Source organism: Pteronotus mesoamericanus, unplaced genomic scaffold (assembly GCF_021234165.1).
Source record: "Pteronotus mesoamericanus isolate MK-2021 breed Mesoamerican mustached bat unplaced genomic scaffold, CSHL_Meso_final contig_55, whole genome shotgun sequence".
NCBI lineage: Eukaryota > Metazoa > Chordata > Mammalia > Chiroptera > Mormoopidae > Pteronotus > Pteronotus mesoamericanus.
Genome location: NW_026555198.1, coordinates 7,953,276 through 7,976,423, shown reverse-complemented (window position 1 = coordinate 7,976,423; position 23,148 = coordinate 7,953,276). Strand labels below are relative to the sequence as shown.

General features: G+C 36.9%; 1 protein-coding gene across 2 annotated transcripts in view; it reads right to left on the bottom strand.

The window, feature by feature from the left end:
* Positions 1–18,674: 18,674 nt before the first annotated feature.
* The window catches only part of ZDHHC15 (zinc finger DHHC-type palmitoyltransferase 15), a 120,185-nt gene continuing 115,711 nt past the window's right edge, over positions 18,675–23,148 (bottom strand). Inside the window, exons 12-13 of one of the 2 annotated variants that reach the window (XR_008529643.1) lie at positions 20,367–20,497; positions 18,675–19,136 (exon numbers count right to left, since the gene is read on the bottom strand). The gene's annotated coding sequence lies outside the window, so the exon portion shown is untranslated. The remainder of the gene's footprint in view (positions 19,137–20,366; positions 20,498–23,148) is intronic. The other variant, XM_054579570.1, reaches the window with a different exon arrangement.

The window sequence follows — 23,148 nt, the reverse complement described above, 5'->3', positions numbered from 1 at the left end:
AAGAATTGTGGCAGAAGCTTCCTCATGGGAAGGTGTACCTTCTCCAGTAATTTTTGTTTTTCAGTGCAAACCTATTCCTGAATCTGTATAACCATTCCTCACTTACAGTAAATGGCTTGGTGTCACTCGTTTCAGGGGATCCCTTGCTGAAGTCTTCATGATACTACACTCAGTGTTTTTTTGTCACAACATGTTAATTGGAATATGCTTTCTGTTCACATCTTCCACCCACAAATTTAATGCCTTTTCCATCTTAACTAAGTACTTAATATGCACCAAGGCCATAACTTCTGCAGTTTGAGATGTGACAGCAAAACTCATGAATTTCTTTTACCTTCTTTACAATTTCATGTATAGATTTGTTCTTACTATAGATCTTACAACATCAGCATACAACATTTTTCTTTGAACTTTCACCTTTCACTTGAAGGAAGCACTTCACAGTTTCTCTTTGGCATATCTGAATTGTCAACATCACTTCTCTTGCACTTTGGGGCCGGTATTACATAAAATAAGGGTGACTTGGACATAAACACTGAAATACCACAACAATATGATAGGTGGCTATTAAGTTACTAATGGACAGGTAGTGTATACAGCATCAGTACACTAGACAAAGGGATGCTTTATGTCCTGAGCAGGATGGCAAGATTTTTATCACACTACTCAGAATGGCATGCAAGTTTAAACTTAGAAATTATTTATTTTCTGAATTTTCCATTTAATATACTTTTAAAGATTTTATTTATTTATTTTTTAGAGAGAGAGGAAGGGAGGGAGAAAGAGGGAAAGAAACATCAATGTGTGAGAGAGACATCAATCTGTTACCCAGAACAGGGACTGAACCTGCAACCCAGGCATATGCCCTGACTGGGAATTGAAGCGGTGACCTTTTGCTTTGCAGGATGGTGCCCAAGCAATTGAGCCATGCCAGTTAGGGCCCATTTAATATTTTTGGATAACAGTTGATCATGAGTAACTGAAACCATTGAGAGCAAAACTATGGGTAAGGGGTGGGACTACTCTATTTAGAGTATTAATTAACTGATATTAATTAGATCTGGTTCCTCCTAAAACCATGTTCCATTGGTGTCACATTCTGAGGATGCTTTAATTCAATTTCCTAATACATATAATCTTCAATATCTACATTATAGGACTGACTTAAGGTAATTGAATCTTACCAGCAATGCCAATATTACACCAAATCACACTATAGTAATAGTACAGTTCTGTTTTATTCCACAAGTCAGTAAGAATTAAGGAGGTACTTATTATACTTTCCCAACATAATTTACCTTTGCCCACATACCAGATATTATAGACAAGTATCACAACTGATCAGGATTTGGTTATTTTTAGGTTCCAGGTCACATGGTATATTAGTGTGCTAGGGCTGCCATAACAAAATACCACAGACTGAGTGGCTTAAGCAACAGAAATTTATTTTCTCACAGTTTTAGAGGCTAGAATCCAAGATCAGGTTGTTGGCAGGTTCAGTTTCTTCTGAGGATTCTCTCCTTGCTTGCAGATGTCCATCTTCTTACTGTGTTCTCATGTCTTTCCTCTGTGTACATACATCCCTTGTATTCCGTTGTGTGTACAAATGTTCTCTTATATGGATACCAATCAGATGAGATTAGAGCTCACGCTGTTGGCTTCATTTTAACTTAATCGCCTCTTTAAAGGCCCTACTGCCAATACAATCACATTCTGAGGTGCTGGGAGTTACTACTTTGACATATGAATTTTCAGCATATGCAATGTAGCCCATAACATGGGAACAAAGCTAGACTAGTTATCTTGTCTCAGTTCACATGATATCACCGAGACTGAGTCCATTGTATGTTGTTGTGTAGCAAGGCCCATCCCTTTCCTATTGTAAGTACAAGAGTGTAATTCAGAATTGTTTCTATTTCTGCTAACTGCATTATCATTTTGATCCATTATTGGGATGAGAGCAGGCAGAGTGCATCAGTGTAAATTATTCTTACCCTCAGAGAACTTCCATAAGTTTAAAGATTGATGTTTTCCAGAAATGAGCCCTAGTATGAAGAGTCATTGCTTGCATTGCTACTTCAGGATCAATCTGTTTTAAAATAGTCAAAGAGACCCTATTGGGTAAAGGTACAAGCCCATTTCCAGCAAGGAGTCCTAATGTTTTCCAACATTGTTCATTGAGTCTGCCTCATCCAGTTCACTAAATCCTCAACATCTTTCCAGGTTCATTTCCATCCTTTTCCTTTCATCTGGAAGAGTATCCCTTCTAATTGGTCTATTCTAGGACACTTTTTTTTTTTCTTAATGCCACTTAGTAAGAGTGAATTCAGTTTGTCCTTTGATGTTTAAACTGGCACTTCTCTCTCCTACAGCTATCTTCTATCTCATGGACCAATGTTTAATCCACCAAGCATGCTGTTGCCATTGTGTACTAATTGCCTGAGTGCAGTTAGTATTCATGTTTTGTTCCTAAAAATATTGGGCTCCCAATACTAAGGTTATATGAGTAGCAGTCACATCTAGATGTAATTTAGTCTTGGGTATGCCGTAAAGGTTTCCCCAGCCTTCCTTTGCTTCAGGTGCGGTCATTTCCTGTGGAGATCTGAGCCCACTGTATGATGCCTTTTAACTTATTCCTACCAGAAGCCCATTGTTTCTATTTTATTGAGTAGCTTTATATCCATGGAAACAAGGGTAATTAGATTTATACACAGCACACTTTGGCATCATAGGCATGCAGCTGCTATGTTCTGTCCATAACAGCCAGGAGCCTTTCTAAATATTTGATGGTCAAAGTTTATAGTTACACAGTGATCAGTCTGCCAGAAGTTGTATACTGCATGGTTTGATTTTTTTGGTACAGAGTAATTCCTGGAAGTTTTTTACCAAATCATATCCTTTATGGTAAATATAATTTGAAATTTAAGAATCAAAAGATATTGTCACATTACTAGAGTTCTATTCAGTCATCAATACTTTATCTTGTACATCATAGCATATGACCAAAATGTCTCATGTTTTCAGGCTTCCATTTGACCTTGTTAAGGTCCAAAAGTGGGTGTGGTGAGAGCAAACATAGCTTCACCCACTTGGTCATCTGATATAGTTATACAGAGACAGTGTTTTTCTCTTCCTCTGAGCCCCCCTTGAGGAACTAGTATAATGTTGGATGTCCCTCATTACCTATGCCATTCATTTTTTTTAACCTTTAGAGAGGATTTTTCTGTCTTTATATTTGTCATTAGTTTAACCAGATCTTTCTATCTTTGGAAGGAATGACAGATTAAGTAACAATGCTGGTACAGATTGCTGGCAACAGTCTGGCAAGTGCTTTCCATTCAGTCCATTCTCATTCACATAGAGTAGGGTTACACAAGTAGAGAATTAGTGGGCTATTTTGGCCACTAGGCAATACAGCTGAAATCATTGTCAATCCCAGTTTTGCAATATGGGGTGAAAGTATAATCCATTCCAAAGGGCACTTAGAAACTCTGTCCTAAAGGTTTAAAGGTTTAATTATAGTTTCTTGCTTAGGGATCATCCCTTGTCCTGGAAGGCACTGTTGTAGTCATCGTCCTGAAATTACTGCATCAAGTAGAAAAAAGAAAGTTCAGATGATGTGGGAAAGCGTTGTACAGTTGTACAGTTTCCTCCCTACCCTCACTGTTCTAGATCCCCTACAAAATTAGAGGGCTCTTCCCATCAGGGGCCATTCTTTGTTTACCCTCATGTTGTATGTAAGCACACATTCATAAAGATATGTAAGCAATTATGTCTTTGTCTCTTGTTAACTTTTATTGAGATATAATTTATATACCATAAAAATGACCCTTTCAAAATATTCAATTTAATGATTTTTAGTATATTTAAAAAATTGAGCAACTACCACAATCTAGTGCCGAAATATTTATACCAATCCAATAAGAAACCCTGTATTCATTAGTAGTCATTCTCCATCCTTCCTCCCACAGTCCCTGGCAACCACTAATCTCCTTTCTGTCTGTGGATTTGCCTATTCTGAATAATTTTATATAAATGTAAATATACAATATATGATTCACTTTCCGTTGATTTTTATGTATGTTGTAAAGAAGAGTTTAACTTTATTCTTTTGCATGTGGTTATCTAGTTGTCCCAGCACCATTTGTTAAAAAGACTATTTATTCCCTGTTGAATTGTCTTGGTACTCTTGTGAAGAATCAACTGAATATACATGTAAGAATATATTTCTGGACTTCTAACTATGTTTAGTTGTTGTATATGTCTATCCTTGTGCCAGTTTTAACTACTGTAGCTTTGTAGTAAATTTTGATATTAGGAAGTATGAGTTCTTCTATTTTGTTTATTTTCAGTAATGTCTTGGATACTTGTGGCCCTTGCAATTCTTTGTGATACTTAATAGATTTTCTTGAATCATTGCTGCTTCATTTGCTACATGCTCTTAGGACAATTTCCATACACATGTAATGCCTTTTTTAAAATAATTTTTACCAGTTATGGTCATTTTTCTGGGGAGAGTATCTGTGGAGCTCCTCACACCACTATTCTGCAATTTATCTCTTTTGGCTATTGTTTCTTCAAAAAATTTTTCAGCCCCCTTCCTTCTAGGACTTACAGTTACACTTATATTAAGCAGCTTGAAGTTGTTCACAGCTCACAGGTTGTTCTTTTTATTTTAGTCTTTTTTCTTTTTATTTAGCATTAAATAGTTTCTAAACTAAACTTGCTATGTGATTTAGGTCACTATTTTTCTGGAGTTTCTAATCATCTGTTAATACAATCAGCACATTTTTAATCTGTCACTTTTTACCTCTAGAAGTTCAATTTTTGCATCTTTAATGTTTCTCCTTAATATACTTATGTTTATTTTTACCCTTTTGAACATATGGGATATAAATATAATACCTGTTTTAACATTTTTCCTACAAATTATATTATCTGTTTCACTTCTGGGTCTGTATTTACCATTAATTTTTCCTTCCTTTATTGGTTTTATTTTTCTGTTCCTTTGAATAGTTGGTAATTTTTTATAGGATTCCAGGTACTGCAAATTTCATCATTTTAGGTGTAAGATATATTCATATTTTATAATTAATATTCTTAAGTTTTGTTCTGGGACCAAGTGGAGTTGCTTGTGAATAATTTATAATTTTTATTTTTTAAAAATATATTTTAGTGATTATGCTATTACAGTTGTCCCAATTTTTCCTCCTTTGCTCCCCTGCGCCCAGTACCTCCCCTCCCACCAGCAATCACCCTCTTAGTTCATGTCCATGGGTTGTGCATATTAAGTTCTTTGACTTCACCATTTCCTATACTATTCTTTTTAAATTTTGTTACATATTTACATTTTTAAATTGTTGTTCAAGTACAGTTGTCTCCATTTTCCCACCAGCACCTTCCCCCGCCACCCCCACCTCCCACCCTCAATCCTTCTCGCCTTTGGCTTTGTCCATGATCCTTATACATGTTCCTTGACTACTTTTCCCCATTTTTCCCCATTATCACCCTCCCCCTACCCCCCTGGGTACTGTCGGTTTGTTCTTTATTTTGATGTCTCTGGTTATATTTTGCTTGCCTTCCTATACTATTAACATCCCCTGTCTATTTTTTACCTACCAAATATGCTTCTTATTCTCTGTACCTTTCCCCCCATTTTCTCCTCCCCCCTCCCAGCTGATAACCCTCCAAATGATCTCCATATTTATGATTCTGTTCCTGTTCTGGCTGTTTGCTTAGTTTTTTTTTTTTTTTTTTTAGATTCATTTGTTGATAATTGTAAATTTGTTGCCATTTTAATGTTCATAGTTTTGTTCTTTTTCTTAAATAAGTCCCTTTAGTATTTCATATAATAAGGGCTTGGTGGTGATGAACTCCTTTATCTTGTCTGGGAAGCACTTTATCTGCCCTTCCATCCTAAATGATAGCTTTGCTGGAGAGAGTAATCTAGGTTGTAGGTCCTTGCTTTCCATCACTTTGAATACTTCTTGCCAGCTCCTTCTTGCCTGCAAAGTTTCTTTAGAGAAATCAGCGGATAGTCTTATGGGGGTACTCCTTTGTAGGTAACTCTCTGCTTTTCTCTTGCTGTTTTTAAGATTCTCTATTTATCTTTAACCTTTGGCATTTTAATTATGATGTATCTTGGTGTGGTCCTCTTTGGGTACAGCTTGTTTGTGACTGTGCTTCCTGGACTTGTATGTCCTTCACCAAATTAGGAAAGTTTAATTATTTTTTTCAAATAAGTTTTAAATTTCTTGCTCTTCCTCTTCTCCTTCTGGCATCCCTATGATTCAGATGTTGATACATTTGGAGATGTCCCAGAGGGTCCTTGTACTGTCCTTGTTTTTTTTTTTTTAATTCTTTTTTCTTCTTGCTCTTCTGGTTGAATGCTCATTTCTTCCTTATGTTTCAAATCATTCATTTGAATCCCAGCTTCCTTCCCTCCAGTGGTGGTTTCCTGTACATCTTTCTTTATTTTAGTAGTGTAACCTTCATTTCTTCCTTTATGTTGTTGGTTGCCATACTCAGTGAGTTCTTTGAGCATCCTGATCACCAGTGTTTTCAACTCTGCTTCTGATAGGTTGATTATCTCCATCTCTTTTAGTTCTTTTTTCTGGGGTTTTGTTCTCTTCTTTCATTTGGGCCATATTTTTTTTGTCTCCTCAATGAGGCAGCCTCCTTGTGTTTCTGTGTATTAGGTAGAGCTGCTTTGAATCCCTGTCTTAGTAGTGTGGTCTATTGTAGAAAAGGCACCTGTAAATTGTGTGGGGCGGAGCCTTAGGTAATCAATAGGATGGGGCAACCCGCTTCACTGCTTCGTGTCTCTCTGTGGTGTGGAGGGAGGGCTCGGAGACGGGACAATGCCACTGCCTGGCTTCTGGAGGTTTTGCCGGGCACTTGCCCTGTTTCTAGTCACTTCACTCTCCATATGTGACTGGCGCCCTTCCAGCTGTTACCCTGGTGGTGAATCCTAGAATGGGTGGATTTGCGTATGTTCTAAGTCCTGTGGGCCCTCTCAGCTGAGTCTCCTGAAAGTCTGGCAGTTTCTTGTGCTGCCCCACCACTCACTGGTTTTTACAGCCAGAAGTTTTGGGGATTTATCTTCCCAGTGCTGGAACCCTGAGCTGTGTGGCCTAGCCTGGGGCTGGGATGGTTCACACCCAGGGCATCCCTCCCAATTTTTATCTACCATACGTGAATGTGGGATCATCCATTCTACCACCGCCACCGCCTCTGCACCACACAGCATCTCCATGACTCCACCCCTCCTACCCATCTGGATGAATGTGGCTTCTTTTAATCCTTGGTTGCTGGACTTCCATAAAGCTCAATTTCCTGATGGTTCTGGGTGTTATTTGTTTGGAGATCTACTTGTAATTCTTTCTATGGTTGCTCAAGGAGGATAAGTGTGTCTACCTATGCCTCCATCTTGACTGGAAGTCCATAATTCCTTTTTAAAATAATTTTGTATTTTTCAATTACACGTGACATACAATATCATAATAGTTTCAGATGTACACCCAAGGGATGAGACATTACATAACTTACTAAGTGATTGTCTTGATAAATCTTGTGCCCATCTGACACAATACAGTTATTAGAATATTAATTACTGTATTCCCTATGCTGTACTTTATATCCCCGTGACTATACTCTAACAATCAATTTGTACTTCTTAATTCCTTCACATTTTTCAGCCATAACCCCAAACTCATTCCATCTGGCAATCATCCAAATGTTCTCAGTGTGTATGAGTCTGTTGCTATTCTGCTTGTTCATTTATTTTGAATTTTAGATTCAATTGTTGATAAATATGTATTTATTACCATTTTGTTGTTCATATTTTTTATCTTTTTCTCCTCCTTAAAGAGGACCCTTTAACATTCCATGTAATATTGGTGATGAACTCCTTTAGCTTTTTCTTGTCTGGGAAACTCTTTGTCTGTCCTTTGGTTCTAAATGAAAGCTTCGCTGGGTAGAGTAATCTTGGTTGTAGGTTCTTCCTTTTCATCACTTTGAATAAAGAAATATTTCTCAAGCATTTTTAATTCTTTGAATAAAGAAAGCCAATCCCTGCTGACCTAAAAACTTTATGTTGAGAAATTAGCTGACAATCTTATGGGTGCTCCCTTGTAGGTAACTGCTTTTCTCTTGCTGCTTTTAAGATTCTCTTTTTGTCTTTAACTTTTGTCATTTTAATTATGATGTGTCTTGCCCCAACTGGTGTGCTCAGTGGATTGAGTGCTGGCCTGAGAACCAAAGGGTGGATTCAATTCCCAGTGTAGAGCACATGCCTGGGTTGCAGGCCAGGTCCCTAGCAGGGAGCGCATGAAATACAACCACACATTGATGTTCTCTCCCTCTCTTTCTCCCTCCCTCCTCTTCTCTAAAAATAAATAAATAAAATCTTTTAAAAAGTTAATTATGATGTGTCTTGGTGTGGGCTTTGGGTTCATCTTGTTTGGGGCTCTCTGCACTTCCTGGACTTCAGTGCCTATTTCACCAAATTAGGGAAATTTTCTGTCATTATTTTTTCAAACAGACTTCCATTCCTTCTTTCTGTTCTCATTCCAGCACCCCCATGATGCAAATCTTGGTACATTTAGAGTTGTCCCATGGGATTCTTACACTATCTTCATTTTTTAAATTCTTTTTTCTTTTTGCTATTCTTTGCTATTGGGTGTTTTCTGCTTCCTTATATTCCAAATCACTGATTGATTCTTGGCTTTATCTACATTACTGTTGATTCCATGTAAAGTATTCTTCATTTTAGTTAGTGTATTCTTCATTTCTGACTGGTCCTTTTTTATACTGTTAAGATTCTCACTAATGTGTTTTGAACTCTGCATCTAGTAGATTGCTTGTCTCCCTTTTATTTAGTTATTTTTCTGGAGTTCTGTTTTTTTCATTTGGGACTTTTTTTGTCTCCTCATTGTGGACTCCTCTTGTGTTTGTTTCTGTGTATTAGGTAGAGCTCTTATGTTCTTCAGGCTTGGAAGGGTAGCCTAATGTATTGGGTGTTCTGTAGGGTCCAGTGGCACAGCCTCACCAATCAAACAAGCTGGGTACTCAAGGCTTGCCCCCCATGTGGGCTGAGTACTTCCTCCTCTTGTAGTTGAGGCTTGATTGCTGTTAGTAATCAATGCAAGGATTTGTCCCTAGGCCGTTAAGCTGCAAGGACTGACTGACCACCAACCACTGACCACTGACCTCTGAACATCTTGGTGGATCAGCTGTTCAGGGGTCCATCCCACAGAGCAAGACTTACTTCAGTAAGGCTTTGATGCCCACTGAGTTTGCCTCCTGAGTGGGTTGCTCATGGAGGTGATTGTGTAGTGGTGGTGCTTCAATATGGTGTGGAGCTCTCCACTAGGTGCACTGGCTCTGGGCACCTTGCAGGAGGTGCAGGCCAAGGTTAGTCACTGCCTATGTTCTGCCCGGGGCCACCTGGCATGAGCTACAAAGCAATCTGCAGATGACTTTTACTTGTTACTGGGACTGGAGGTGCCCAACCAGGGCTGGCTGCTGCTAGTGCAGGACCTGGGGCCACTTGACAATAGGTATGGGGCACACTGAAGCCAGACCCTATTGCTTGAGAGATTTTTAGAGAAGTTTGTAGCGTGAGCTAAGAGGGGCCATTCTCATCATAAAACCACTGGAAACATCTGGGTGGGCCTGCAAGTTGGGTGGAGCAGGGTCTCGGGGAATCACCAGAGTGGGGTGAACAGTGTCAACCAGGTTGATGGAGACTCAGATATGGCACCTGCCTGCTGGCTCTGTGTGGGAAGGGCTCAGGAAGGGACGGTGGCCCCTGCCAGCACTGTTGTCTGGGAGAAAACTGTCCCCTCAAGCTCTTGCCCTGATGCCAGACAATTCAGTTCTTCCCTGCATGTCTGGGGTGCCCTGTAGAAGCACTCTGTCTCACTCAGCCTCAATCCTCATTGGGTTTTACAACCAGAAGTTATAGGGACTTCTCTTCCTGGCACTGGAACCCTAAGATGGGGGGCCTTGTGTGGCGCTTGGACCCCTCTTGCCTCAGGGGGGACTTCTGCAGTGAGATATCCCTCCCTATTTTTATCTGCCACACCTGGGTGTGTGACCTATCTGTTCCATATCTCTGCTCCTCCTACTAGTGTTGATGTGGTTTCTTTAATTTCCTAGTTGTAGGACTTCCATTCAGCCAGATTTCAGGTGGTTCTGAATGATGGTTGTTCTGTAGTTTAGTTGTAATTTTGATGTCTCATAAGTCTTATTTTTAAGCTTTGCTGAGCAAGGCCAGAGCACCCTTTAGTCTAGACATAATTTCCCTCATGACTCACTACATAAAACCCTGTGAGCACTCTAGCCCATAGTCTATGAATTACCAGGTTTTTCTACTTTTGGAGGTAGGCAAAATGAATTGTTTCTGGCCCATAGATCTAGAAATTGTTTCTTGTGTTCCTTTTGGGTGGTTCTTTGGGGTCTCTACTTCAAGGACCACTGCCATGTAGTATTTATTCATACACAATTAAAAGAGCTATTCAAACTTGAGTCATGCCATTTATAAAACCCAATAAGTGACATGGGGTTTGAGAATAAAAAGAAATATAATGGTTATAGTAGAAAATTCTCTTTAAAAACTAATTTCTGACATTTAAAAACCAATGTCAGTGTCACTACAAATAACACTGACATGAGCTAACTATCCCAACAGTTGTCATCTTAAAAAATTTTTAATTTGATGAGAAGTATTTTGTCCCCAATTATCTGAAGAGAGGATTTCACATAGTACTGGCTGTATGCACCATCCATCTCTCTGATATTGTTAGCAACCATTCTGCTGCTTATCCAACTGCTCCAAAGCTTCAAGTAATGGGGTGGAAGATCATGCAAATAGCAAATTCGGGAACATAATAAATTTAGTAATACACTTTGCATTAACTGATAAAGTGTATCCCAGTTTGATAGTGTTACTTAGTATCCCATACAGGGCCACTTATTTGATTTGATTCTATAAAAATGGGACCCAGTTTAAGGTAGCAATTCTTAACTAGGGTATATGACTATATTTCAGAGTCTCTGAGAACCCTCTGAAATTGTAAAATTCTCTGTGTGTATTAATGTGTTTTTATGTGGAGAGTGTTCATAGCTTTCTTTAGGTTTTTCAAAGGAGTACATGACAAAAATAAGGCTAGGGTCCCTGGTTTAAGGCAACCTCAAATGAGTTCAACAACATCCATATCTGTCTTTCTAGTACCCCCCTTTTCTTTTTTGACAATAGTGTTTACAAAGATAACTCATGGAAGTGAAAATTATTATCATGAAGAAGTAGATTTAAAAGCTAGATTTGGTAGCAACAGAAAGATTCCAAGGGGAATATAGTCAATAATAGTGTGATAACTGTGCATGGTGACAGGTGGTTACTAGACTTAGTGTGGTGATCGCATTGTAAGATATGAAATGTTGAATTACTATGTTGTGCACCTGGAACCAATATGACATTGTATGCCGACATCCTTTAATAAAAACAACACAGCGAGATACCACCCATTAGTATGGTTGTAATAAAGAATACAAATAATTTTAAAATGTTTGCAAAGGTGTGGGAAGATTAGGATCCTTGTACACTACCTAGTGGGAATATAAAATGATGCTTCTGCTTTAGAAAATAGTTTGGCAGTTCCTCAAATGGTTGGACATAGAGTGATATGATCCAATAATTCCATAACGAGGCATACATCCCAGAGAAATAAAAGCATATATCCCCAAATACATTGTTTTATTTATCAACTAGGATTGTAGTGTCTACACCCTTTGACATTAGTCATATGAATGCAAAGTTGTTTCTGAAGACTTTGGCTGAACTGAGGTTATCCAAAACTTTCAGGTGAATAAAAAGTGTAAAACTTCATAAGTTCATGACAAATGAAAAAAGTTAAAAATAACTTTTAGAAATAGATGTTCCATGTGGTTATATTAAGAGAGTTAGACAGAGGCAGTGGTAGAAATACAAATCTGAAGTTGTCTCTGCATCAGTCAGCTAAAAGGACAGACACAGAAGAGTTAAATTAATTTTACCCTCAAAAAGCATTACAACTTTAATAGATTGAAAATAGAAAGCTTCAAAGTTCAGGGGAAATTATAATCAAGCAGGAAGGGTATTAAAATGTCAATGTTTTCTATCTCATCTTGGCTTATTACCCCCTCTATCCCCTCTTGATATTTTATATTTCATAGAACTTTCAAGTTTCAGCCCTCAGTAGCCCTGACACACAGGCTCTTGTGATTCAGAAACAACTTCAGATTTGCATTTGTATTGGATCCCTCAGAACCACATTAATAAGTATTTTGTAACTGTCCAAGGTAATTTATGAATGGTATGACAGTGGATTGATAAGTATAATTTAATGATTTTTGACTGATTAGTAACCTACATTCTTTAATGTTCTAAGAACAAAACTTTTCCCCCCATATACAAAAAGTCTTGTTCAGCTGTTAGAACCATGTAGTCATTGACCAGACCTGGACATGAGACAATACAGGCCCTGGGGGATCTGGGGTGACCTGCCCAAGCTTCCTCCTGGGACTTGCAGATGCACCGGGGAGCAGCCAGTGTGCTCACTGGTGTTTGTTCTTTGAGGTTTCTCAGGTCAAAGGTTGCAGTCACAGTGTATTCGGGGGACATGTTCCAGCCTCTTGGCCCAGGGTCCCTTATAGCAAGTAATATCCAGGACTGGAGAGAGACCTTGGGGCTCCAGGGTGCTCTTGGGGTGTCCTTGCTGCCCTGTCAAGCACAGATGGACGTTCCCACAATACCCTAAAGAAGCAGCCTCAAGAGTCACTTAAACCTGGCTGTGATGGGCAGAACCAAGTGAGTGTTATGGAAGTCATAGAACCTCAGTCAGGGGCACCCTACAAAATCAAACTGCTATATTTTCCAAAAATAGTTTTTACAGCACTTTTAATAATTTACAAAAAACCTACAAAAATCATATTTACCAGGACACATGTGTTAAATAGGGCATTGTTTCCTGTTAGTGCACATATGTAAAGGGCAGTTACAGTGGCTCCCAGAAGAACAAAACATTTGCTTTTTCTCTCAGCAAATTATACCTTATTCTCATTGAAATTCTTTCTTTTATATATTTCATTTGCTTATTTATTTAAGTATAGTTGACATAAAATATTGTATTTGTTACAGGTGTACAACACAGTGATTCAACATCTCTATATCTTATGATGTGATTACCACACTAAGTCTAGTAACTACCTGTCACTATGCCAGGTTATCACACTATTATTGACTATATCGCCCATTTCCTTTTTCACCCACCTCTTTCCTCCTGGGAACCATCACTTTGTTCTTTGTTTCTGTAGTTTGTTTTGATTTTTAAAAATTTCACATGTAAGTGAAATTATGTCTTTGTCTGACTTATTTTGCAATAGCATACCTTCTGGGTCCATCCATATTGTCATAAATGGCATTGAAATTCAACAGTCAAATTTCTTTTAGAGTTTACCAACATTGTCAGGACCTGTGTCTGATACTGTTCCAATCTGCAGGATTATTTTGAATATTTCAGTTAAGGTTTATGAGGAAAATTTCTTTCAAAACCATAAACATATTCAAATACTTATTAAAAAGTTTGCTTAAAATGCATTTTTTACTATCATATATTTTCCACCTCTGCAGAGTTAGAAGTCTGTCTAAACATTGAAACATAATACTACACTGTGAGAATGACTATTTTAATATTCAAAGAGAAACTGAGTAGTTTTTCAATGTTCCTGTATATGGTGAGAAAATTAATTTTAAAATTTTATTGTTTATAAACTATAGAAATGCATGTCAATATGTTTATGCATTCCCGTAGAAATCATTGTACATATATCTTTATATTTCTCTGTGTAGTTTCCTTTTAAACATCTATTATCTTGAATTTCCTTAGGAATCTCTACTCAAATAAGATTCTTGTATACAATTTGCCTCTTTTATGCCTTTTTTATCTAGAAAAAAATTAGTTGTCCTTTGTTTCTAGTATTTGAATTTTTTACATTGTGTTTGTGATGCAAATTCAAGCTGTTGTGGGTGATAAAATGAGATTTTCAGCAGAGATGTTTGAAGCATTCACCTAGGATAAAGTAAGTACTTTTTAAAAATGAGCTTTACTGAAATAAAAAACTTCTTTCTGGTTTTGTGTTAAGCCTGATTTTTGTGGGTTGGCTTCTCTGAAGTGATTCAAGTTCTCCATTATTTATTCACAGTCAACGACTTCCAAACTTCAGCTTTTAATGCTGTGAGTTTTTCAATGATTTCTGCCTCCTTGTTGGCTAATTGAGGGGGATATTCTTTATTCTTTCTGACAAGGACTTTTTATGCAAATGATGTATCTATTGAGAACTTTATTTGGGGCTTACTTAATGAGGATCTCTTCATATATTTCTCTAAGGATAATGTGTAATTTAAAAGCAAGTGGACCACTGTGGACTTTTCTCAGAATCATTGTATTCTTTTTTCAGGTGACATGCATCTGGAGAATAATAAACATAGTCCTAATTGTATAAAAAAAAAGTGAACCAGAGTTCATATCACACTTGGTACATAAGTTCTTTCTTTTCCTTTTTACTTATCACAGTAACAGAGGTAACAGCAAAAGATGTGTGAGGCTGAGCAGAGACTGAACATAATTAAGTGCCATTAGACTAGTCAGTTTTCTGTCTAAAAGTTATTGCTGCTAATTTCTCAACTCATATCCATGTTGGATCATAAGAGAAATACTGAGCACAGGATGGGGGATGTGCTCGAAAGACAAGAAGTTATAGGGGAGTCTACATACTAAACATACCAATCAACCTAGGAGTTAATAAATTCTGCTATAATCCCATGAAATGAAATGTACAGAAACTTCTATCAAAATGATACGAAATTTTAGGCTTTGCCAACATTATTTAACAAAACCATAATATATAAAAGAAACAACAATTTTATGCATATACTTTTAATAAAGGACATAGGAAGATAAGGCTGATCAGTATTTGTGGGTATTTCTGTAGCAAGACACAAGGTTTTAAAAATACTGTATATAATTACTTTGAGCAGATTGGAGGGAAGAAGGACTTGGAGCAAATTGGCAACTTGAGCTTACTTGCTAAGGTGCCCAGGGCCTTTCTTTCTCTGGTTCTCCAATACATTTTTCATATATTGCCAAGACCCAGTACTGGTTTCTCTGCTGTGTCTCTTTGCTGATTTAGCCAGCAGAGTAAAGCAATTATTCCTTGAATGCATCTTATTGTTATTTTCCTTTCCTTTAACACCATTTCCTACTTAGACTCTATTTCCTGATACACTACATTCATTGCCTGTTTTAACTCATTGTGCTGATGGCCATACACCAGGCTTCTAAAAAGAACACATCTAATAGTTTTTTGAACACTGTGTGGGACACAGCCTTACTCATTTGGGGGAAGTAAACATTCATGGGTTGCATGCTATTAGGAGCCACCCATTCATTATTATATTACATAACACCTGCATGCAAAAGACTACAATTTAACATGGCACATTACAGCTATAGTTAAAAGAAATGTAGATGTACCATACTTAATAAAACATTTTGTACTGATTGGATGGAGCTTATCACTTGTCTCTAATAATATGGGACTGTGGAAGGGTCGAACAATCTTGTTAGATGCTTTCCATGACTCTGAAAGAAACTCAGAACGTTTTCTTTTGAACCAACTGAGTACTTTAGCTACTCTGGGAGCAGAGGTCCTAGGATGTAAAAACGGAATGTTTTTCACTTGCAGTGACTGTTGGACTTTTCTAGAAGGAGAGGACAGAGAATTATTCCTTTAAAGTATTTGCTCCTCATTACCAAGAAGCCCATTTTGGAAGACAGTGTGTGTGCATGTGTATGTGGACACATGTATGTAAATATATATGTGTGATGAGAAGGGACAGGGATCAGCTCTGCATTACTGTTCCATTACTATGAATTTGGGTCATGTTAAATTTCAGGTGCACTTTACAATAATGTGTATTCAATCTTCTTAAAACATACCTGCTAGGGTTGTGCTTAAGTCTCCATTAACTGCAATGTCTACATTTTGTGCAATTTGGCATAAACATGGGGAAGCACATTAATTTCACTGACAAAGTCAGCCCTGAGATTTGGCTCTATGGTTTTCCAGAGGAGATAATGACACTGGCTGATGCCATGTAGTGTGAAATATGTGTCACATGGGGCCAGTGGATACAGAGGCACATATTACATTTATATCACATAGAGAATAACAGTTGCATAAAACGCATGCTTTCAGATTTTAGACAAAGTAGGACTCTTCTGAAATGTGACCTTGGCCTAATGGCTCTCACTATTCCAAGCTTCTGTATGGTAATTGCAGTACTAAGAAGCCAAGTCACTCTAACAGTGCACTGGACATGGTTTTGCTCCAGACAGCTAGATGCCTTTGGAGGGCACTTCATTTATTTTGCCCTTAATTTTTCTACCGGTACCATAGGAAATAATTACTACTCTGTCTATTTCCAAGGACATTGTTGGAATTAATGGAAAACATTAATAAAGTACTCTAATCTCTGAAACAACAAATCAGCAATTAGAACATGGAAGAATGGAGAACACTGGTTTACTTAGAAATACTGTTATGGTTAAACTCTTCATTCTAATCCTGCAATAACATGTATAAGAGCACTAAAGATTACATAGCACCTTTTAGCTGTGGGATCCTAATGAGTATCCTCATGTTGCAAATGCGGAAGAATGGGTACCAAAGACTGGGGAATGAGATCCCACAGAGGTTACTGGACAGGGCTACAAGGAAAAGCAGTCAAAGAAGCCAAATCAGGATATGCTAATTATCAAACAAATCTCTCTGTGTTTTCAATAATAAACCAACTGGAGGAATGCTTATGTACAGTAGTCAATACTCAATAACTTATGGATATTATCAGTCTGTGAAATAGTGAGATCAAGGTACTGAGATAGGAATAAGGTTTCTTTATTTCACTAAGCTCCCAGTAAAAACACTGACTTATTTGGCCTTTTGAAGACTGTAAATCTGTCAGCTATGCATTGTACCTTTCCTGAGCTTTATGACCTGATTTCTGTGAGTGCTAATAGACTCTATGCATCAAAGAAGTTCTTGCTTCCTTTCTGACTTTGAATTATAGTTAGCAGTTACTATGCCTAAACCCTTGGCAGAATATGATACATGGAAAAGGGGGAAGCTTGCTTTGAGGCCCATTGGCTATGAAGTAATAGGCCTACCTTTAAAGGTGCATTTCTATACGAACAGAAGGCAAATCTTATCCATCAGAAGACCGTGTGAATGGCCAAATAAGCTTTCAAGAGAAACCTAAACAAGAGAGTGTCTTGGAGGGAGAGAGGAAGGGGAAAACTCTTCCCATCTGAACATAAAGAATTTCATTGTGAAATCCAGTATGCATAGTCTTCTAGGCTGCTTCTTAGCGTCTGAGTGAGAAACAGTCCCTGGCCCTGATACATTTAGTAATGTCTAGTATTCCCTCAAGTGATATGCTAGCCACAATCAATTTAATTTATGATAAAAGTCTTATCTTGACCAAAATTACCTAGAGAATCCAAATAGACAGGTCTTTTGTTGCTTTAAGTAGTTGGATTGCTCACTTTCTCAGCTCCACTGGAGCCTGAACTCTGAGTTGATTGTGGCAGGCAACTCCTTCTACTCAATAAGGTTTTAGGGAAAATAAAAGTAAACCTAACATTCCTCCAGGAGCTCAACTCCTTGATATCTGTAAGATGCCTGTAACACTCACTGATCTCTGTAAGAGCTGGGACTTCTATGGTCAAGAGCTGGGCACTAGAGCACTGCCTGAGAAACAAAAATCATCAATACTCTTAGGTGTTTTTATTATTATAAAGAAGCAGCATTAGTGTCCATACTTATTAATTTAGGTACTGGGACTAAAATAATGGATGATTATAAGTCAATGGGGAAATGAATGTAAACTATCTTCATGGCTGAGATACCACTGAAACCAAAAAAAAAAAAAACCCAAAAAACAAAAATAAAGAATTGTCATATTACTATTAGATTATCACTATCTGTACACTAACGCTTGCTATGAAAACACAGATCTTTAGTGCTAACCCTTAGGCCAATTTCAATTGTAAAATTTTATCCTGATGAATAGTATTGCAATTAAACCTGAAAATCACCACTAAACCCCTTAATAAAATCGATGGTCTATAACTTAGGCATATAGGTTTTTCTTTCATCATAACAATAATTCATAAAGGCTAAAATAGAGCTAAGTAGCAGAAAAAAGAATAAAAGCAATCAGAGAATTTTACCTTAGGCTGGCATTAAAAGTCTGTAAAATACTAATTGTTATATTTAATAAAGTAGAAATCTGATCTGATCTGATCCTCCCTACTAGCTGGTACTTTCAGGAACACCACACATCTATAACAGAAATCAGGTTTTACATTTACATTGTTGCTCAGTTCCCAATTTGAGGACTCTGATCACAGTGTTTTGAATTTCTCTCTTGAATGTAGGTACCTGATATAGGGATGGTGTTCACAGTTCAGCATATATTTAAATTGCTATTTAGAAAAAAAATTATTGAATAAAAACCTCAGACTTTTAAACTTGATTTTCACAATACCATAGCAGAATTTTGTGTAAATGTACTACATATATGCATGCTTGTAAATGCACATGCACACAAGCAGCAAATGTAGTCTGTAGTCTGATTCCCCTCAATTCCACAAAGACCCTATAGATATAATTAATAGACTTTCCAGGGCAGTTAAAGACTCCAAGAAAGTCTTTTGAATTCTGCTTTACCTTATAAGAAGAATGCAAATAGCCCCTAGAAAGATTTATATGCATTTAGGCTTTCACAGATTGAGGCGGGCAGAGGGTGGGGGGAGAAATAGAGGAAGACTGGATGGTATTAACTGCTACCAGATTGATGAATGCAGTCAGCAAATTAAATGACTTGTAAAGTTCTGAAACACCTATTTTCACAGCACGTATTTGATAAAATGCTTTCATATAGTGAAGCTTTCAATCCGCCATGGTGACTTATTTTGAAGATTAGAATGGTTCTCAACATTGACCTCTATAAGCTTCATGGGAGACAGATGATCCTAGGAATAAAAAGAAATTCACAGGTGAGCTGAACAACTTAAGTATATACATGGTAACATCCATTGACAATAATGTGCAACTGTTAAAATTATGTTTATAAAGAATATGGGTCAGCATTGAAAATGTTAAGTAATAAAAGCAGAATGCAAAATTATATATGCAATATAATATAGTTATTTTTAACCTAGTAATTTATTTTGAACAAAATCCTGAGGAAATATACTAAATTGTTGTAAGTGGTAGATTCATGGATAATTTATTTTTATTTTCTCTACTTTCTACTTGTATTTTCCACATTTTCTCCAGTATTATATAATAATATCATCATGCAAAACAATTTATATTTTAAAGTGCACATGGAAATAACATCAGCTTTGAAATTGGGCAATTCTGATTTTGAATTCTAGCTTTGCTACCTGTTATTTCTGTGACTCTAGACAAATAATATCAATTGAACTTAGTTTCTTTATCTATAAACTAGGCATAATAAACTCTATCTAAAATGATATTTTGAATCTAGTAGGCACTCAGGTAGCTATTAATAGAATCAGCTTTTTAGAAAACAATTTGGTATATATATTAAGAGTCATTAAAAAGTTCATACAAGTGATTTTGCTTCTAGAATTTCATCCTAGGAAAATGATTATTAATTAGGAAAAAGATTTATGCCCAATGATATTATTGGCAGCCTTATTCATAATAGTGAAAATTAGATAAAATCTTAATGTTGGGCAGCAGTGAATTGGTTAAATGAGTAAGAGTGCCTTGATATAATGGGAAATTATTTTTGGCATTAGTTAAAAAAAGCAGAACTCAAAACTGAATGCAATATGATCTCAATGTTTAAAAAATACATTCATAGAAAATATTTGAGGGGATACAGACAAATGTTAATATAAGTAATCTTTCAGTGGTGGATTATGGATGATTTTAATGTTATTCATAGTTTTTTTTATCTTTTCTGTTATAAGTATGTTTAATGTATTTTTAAAAGGGACCCTAGGTCAGAGGAATGGTGGCATGAGAGGCCCCCCTTGGTCTTTCCCCTTGAGTTTCAACAATTTGAACAGCTGTAATTCAACAAAGGATTCCTACTCAATGCACAAACATGTCTGACAGATCTGTTCATTGAAACATCTAAAGGTGGGCAAATGGGAGTGAACTGGGGTAGTGGGAAGGGAGAAAAACAGAGATGAGCCACAGACACAGCCCAGCAGCCCAGCACTCACTGTGGGGCTCAGCCCGGAGAGGGGAGAAATCAGGTTGTGGAATGGCACTCCCTTCAGCCAGTAGGAACAAAGAGATTTAGAGAGCATTCTTGCAGGAGTGGGCAGTACAAACTGCATCTGAGCCCAGTGACCTGGGCAGAGAGGAAGCACAGAGGTGTGGCCACGAGTGTCTGGCAATTGGCATTTCAGACAGAGAAACATAGCAAGAGAGCCTGATCAGCTTTCCCCAACCTCTGAGAGCTTGCCTTTCCTCACCTTTCATGTCGGGATGAAGAGCACATTGTCAGCAACCCTAAGAACTGGTGTAACCCACGCCACCATTCTCTTAAAATTGTTTCTGTAAATAATGACTTGCAAATTCACATGTAGCCATGGATTAGCTGTCTGTTTCCTTAAAGGACTCTAGGAGGAAGCCTCAAAGGAAGCAGACTCCAGCCTTCAGGCATTTTAGCTCCAGGACATTTGCTCCCCTTCGACAGTAAAACCAGGATGACAAAAAGCAAACCAACACTTGATTGGCTCTGAGATGGTTATTGGAGCACTCCGTGCTGAGTAATGCATAGCACCTTCAATGGAGAGTCTCCTCCCACCAGTTTCCTTTGTTCTTCCTAACCCTTCAAGGCTCATAAAAAATGCTTGCCTGACTGAGATGTTAATATGGTCTTTGTGAAATTAGACTTCCCTCTTCTCAGGCTGCTGGCCCTTAAACCCACTTCCTTTGCACCAATCCTTGTCTCTCAACAATTGGATTTTGGGCAAAGGACCTGAATAGTCACTTCTTCAAAGAGGATATATAGATGACTGATAGACATAGGAAAAGATGTTCAATGTCACTAATCATCAAAGAAATGCAAATTAAAACCACAATGAGATATCACACACTTGTCAGAATGACTATTGTCAATAAATCAAACAAGTGCTGGATGTGGAAAAAGAGAAACCCTTCTGCATTGTTGGTGGGAATGCAGACTGGGGAAGCCACTGTGGAAAGCAATACAGATTTTCCTCAGAAAATTATAAATGGAACTGCCTTATGACCTAGTAATTCCACTTATGGAATTATATCTGAAGAAATCCAAAACTCTGATTTGAATGAATGTATGCACCCCTATGTTCACTGTAGTGCTATTTACAGTAGCCAAGAATTGAAAGCCGCCCAAGTGCTTTCAGTAGATGAGTGGATAAAAAAGCTGTGGTACATTTATACAATGGTATACTACTGAGCTGTAAAAAAAGAAGAAAATCTTACCTTTTGCAACAGCATGGATAGACCTGGATAGTATTATGCTCAGTGAAATAAGCCAATCAGAGAAAGACAAATACCATATGATTTCACTTATATGTGGAATCTAATGAATAAAATAAACAAAATAGAAACAGACTCATAGATGCAGAGAACAGACTAACAGCTGTCGAAGGGGGATTTGGGGGGTTTGGTGAAATAGGTGAAGGGATTAAGCAAAAAAACTCACAGACACAGACATTAGTATGGTGATTAACAGAGGGAAAGGAGATAGGGAGGTAGAAGAGGGTAAGGGGAGATAAGTGGTAAATTTGGGGTGGTGAACACATAATACACAGATAGAATTGTAACCTTGAAATCTAAATAATTTAGATTTCAACATAACCTCAGCACAATAAAAATTTAAAAAGCACCTGTTTTCCACCTATCCTTGCCAAAACTAGGTATCTAACTTACACAAATTGACTGCTTTGTAGACAAAAATTTATTTTTGGGGTCATTTTATTTTGTATTGTTTTCTAATGAAGTTGAGAGAAATTATGTTTATTTTTCATTTTTTACTTTTATTTTGTCAATTGTACCTTTCCCCATTTTTTAACTGTTGTGATTTTCTTTTTTTACTGATTTCCAAGATCTCTGTAAATTAAGGATGTTAAATTTTGTTTTATATATTTTATGAATATTTTTCCAAGTTTATATTTTCATTCTGAAGAAAATATCATCTAGAATCCATGCTTTTTGTGTAAAAATATGGCAATGTTTTATATATAAAAATTTTTTAAAAATTAAAAATATGTTAGCATTTGTTCATTCTAAGTTGTAAATAGGTGGGTATTTGCTTTATTCTTCATATTTTAATTTTTAAAACTTCTAAAAATAAATACATAAAAAGCATCTAATAGTTTGGACCTAGACATACATAACTTATTCAATCATTCTTTTATTGATGGACATTTAGGTTGTTTTCTATTTGGAGCTTTTATAAAATATCACTACAATTATTATCTATATACATTAAAAATTCTTCATATCTTGATAAGTTTAGAAATGATTTTCCCACTCTTCCTACAAAATTCATCATTTAATTTATTTTAACAGAGTGCCCAAGAAAAGCATTGCTTAAAAGCAATTTTTCTTATCAAAGAAATCATAATAAAATATATTTTATGATTTAACATTCCCTCAAGATGTTCTGAAAAAAGAGATATATGGTAATGTAAGTTTGGTAAGATTTATTCCACTTTTGGGGATTGACAAAGTTCCTTAGTATATTGTAAGTCTTGATAAGTACTACATTAAAGACAAGGTTCCATGATCTGCACAAAATAAAATAACTTTAGTCAAATAGGTTCAGAGGGCTACTACAACCTCCTTTTGGAGAGTCACAAAACTCATTTGTATAGTAGAAGTCTTGAGAATCCCTATGGTAAAGACAAGCCTCTAATTTTGCTGATGCAGGGTTCCCTAAATTTATTTCAACAGAGAACTTCATTCCCCTTCAACATCTGTTAACATGTCAAAGTACTAGTGCTTCATAGA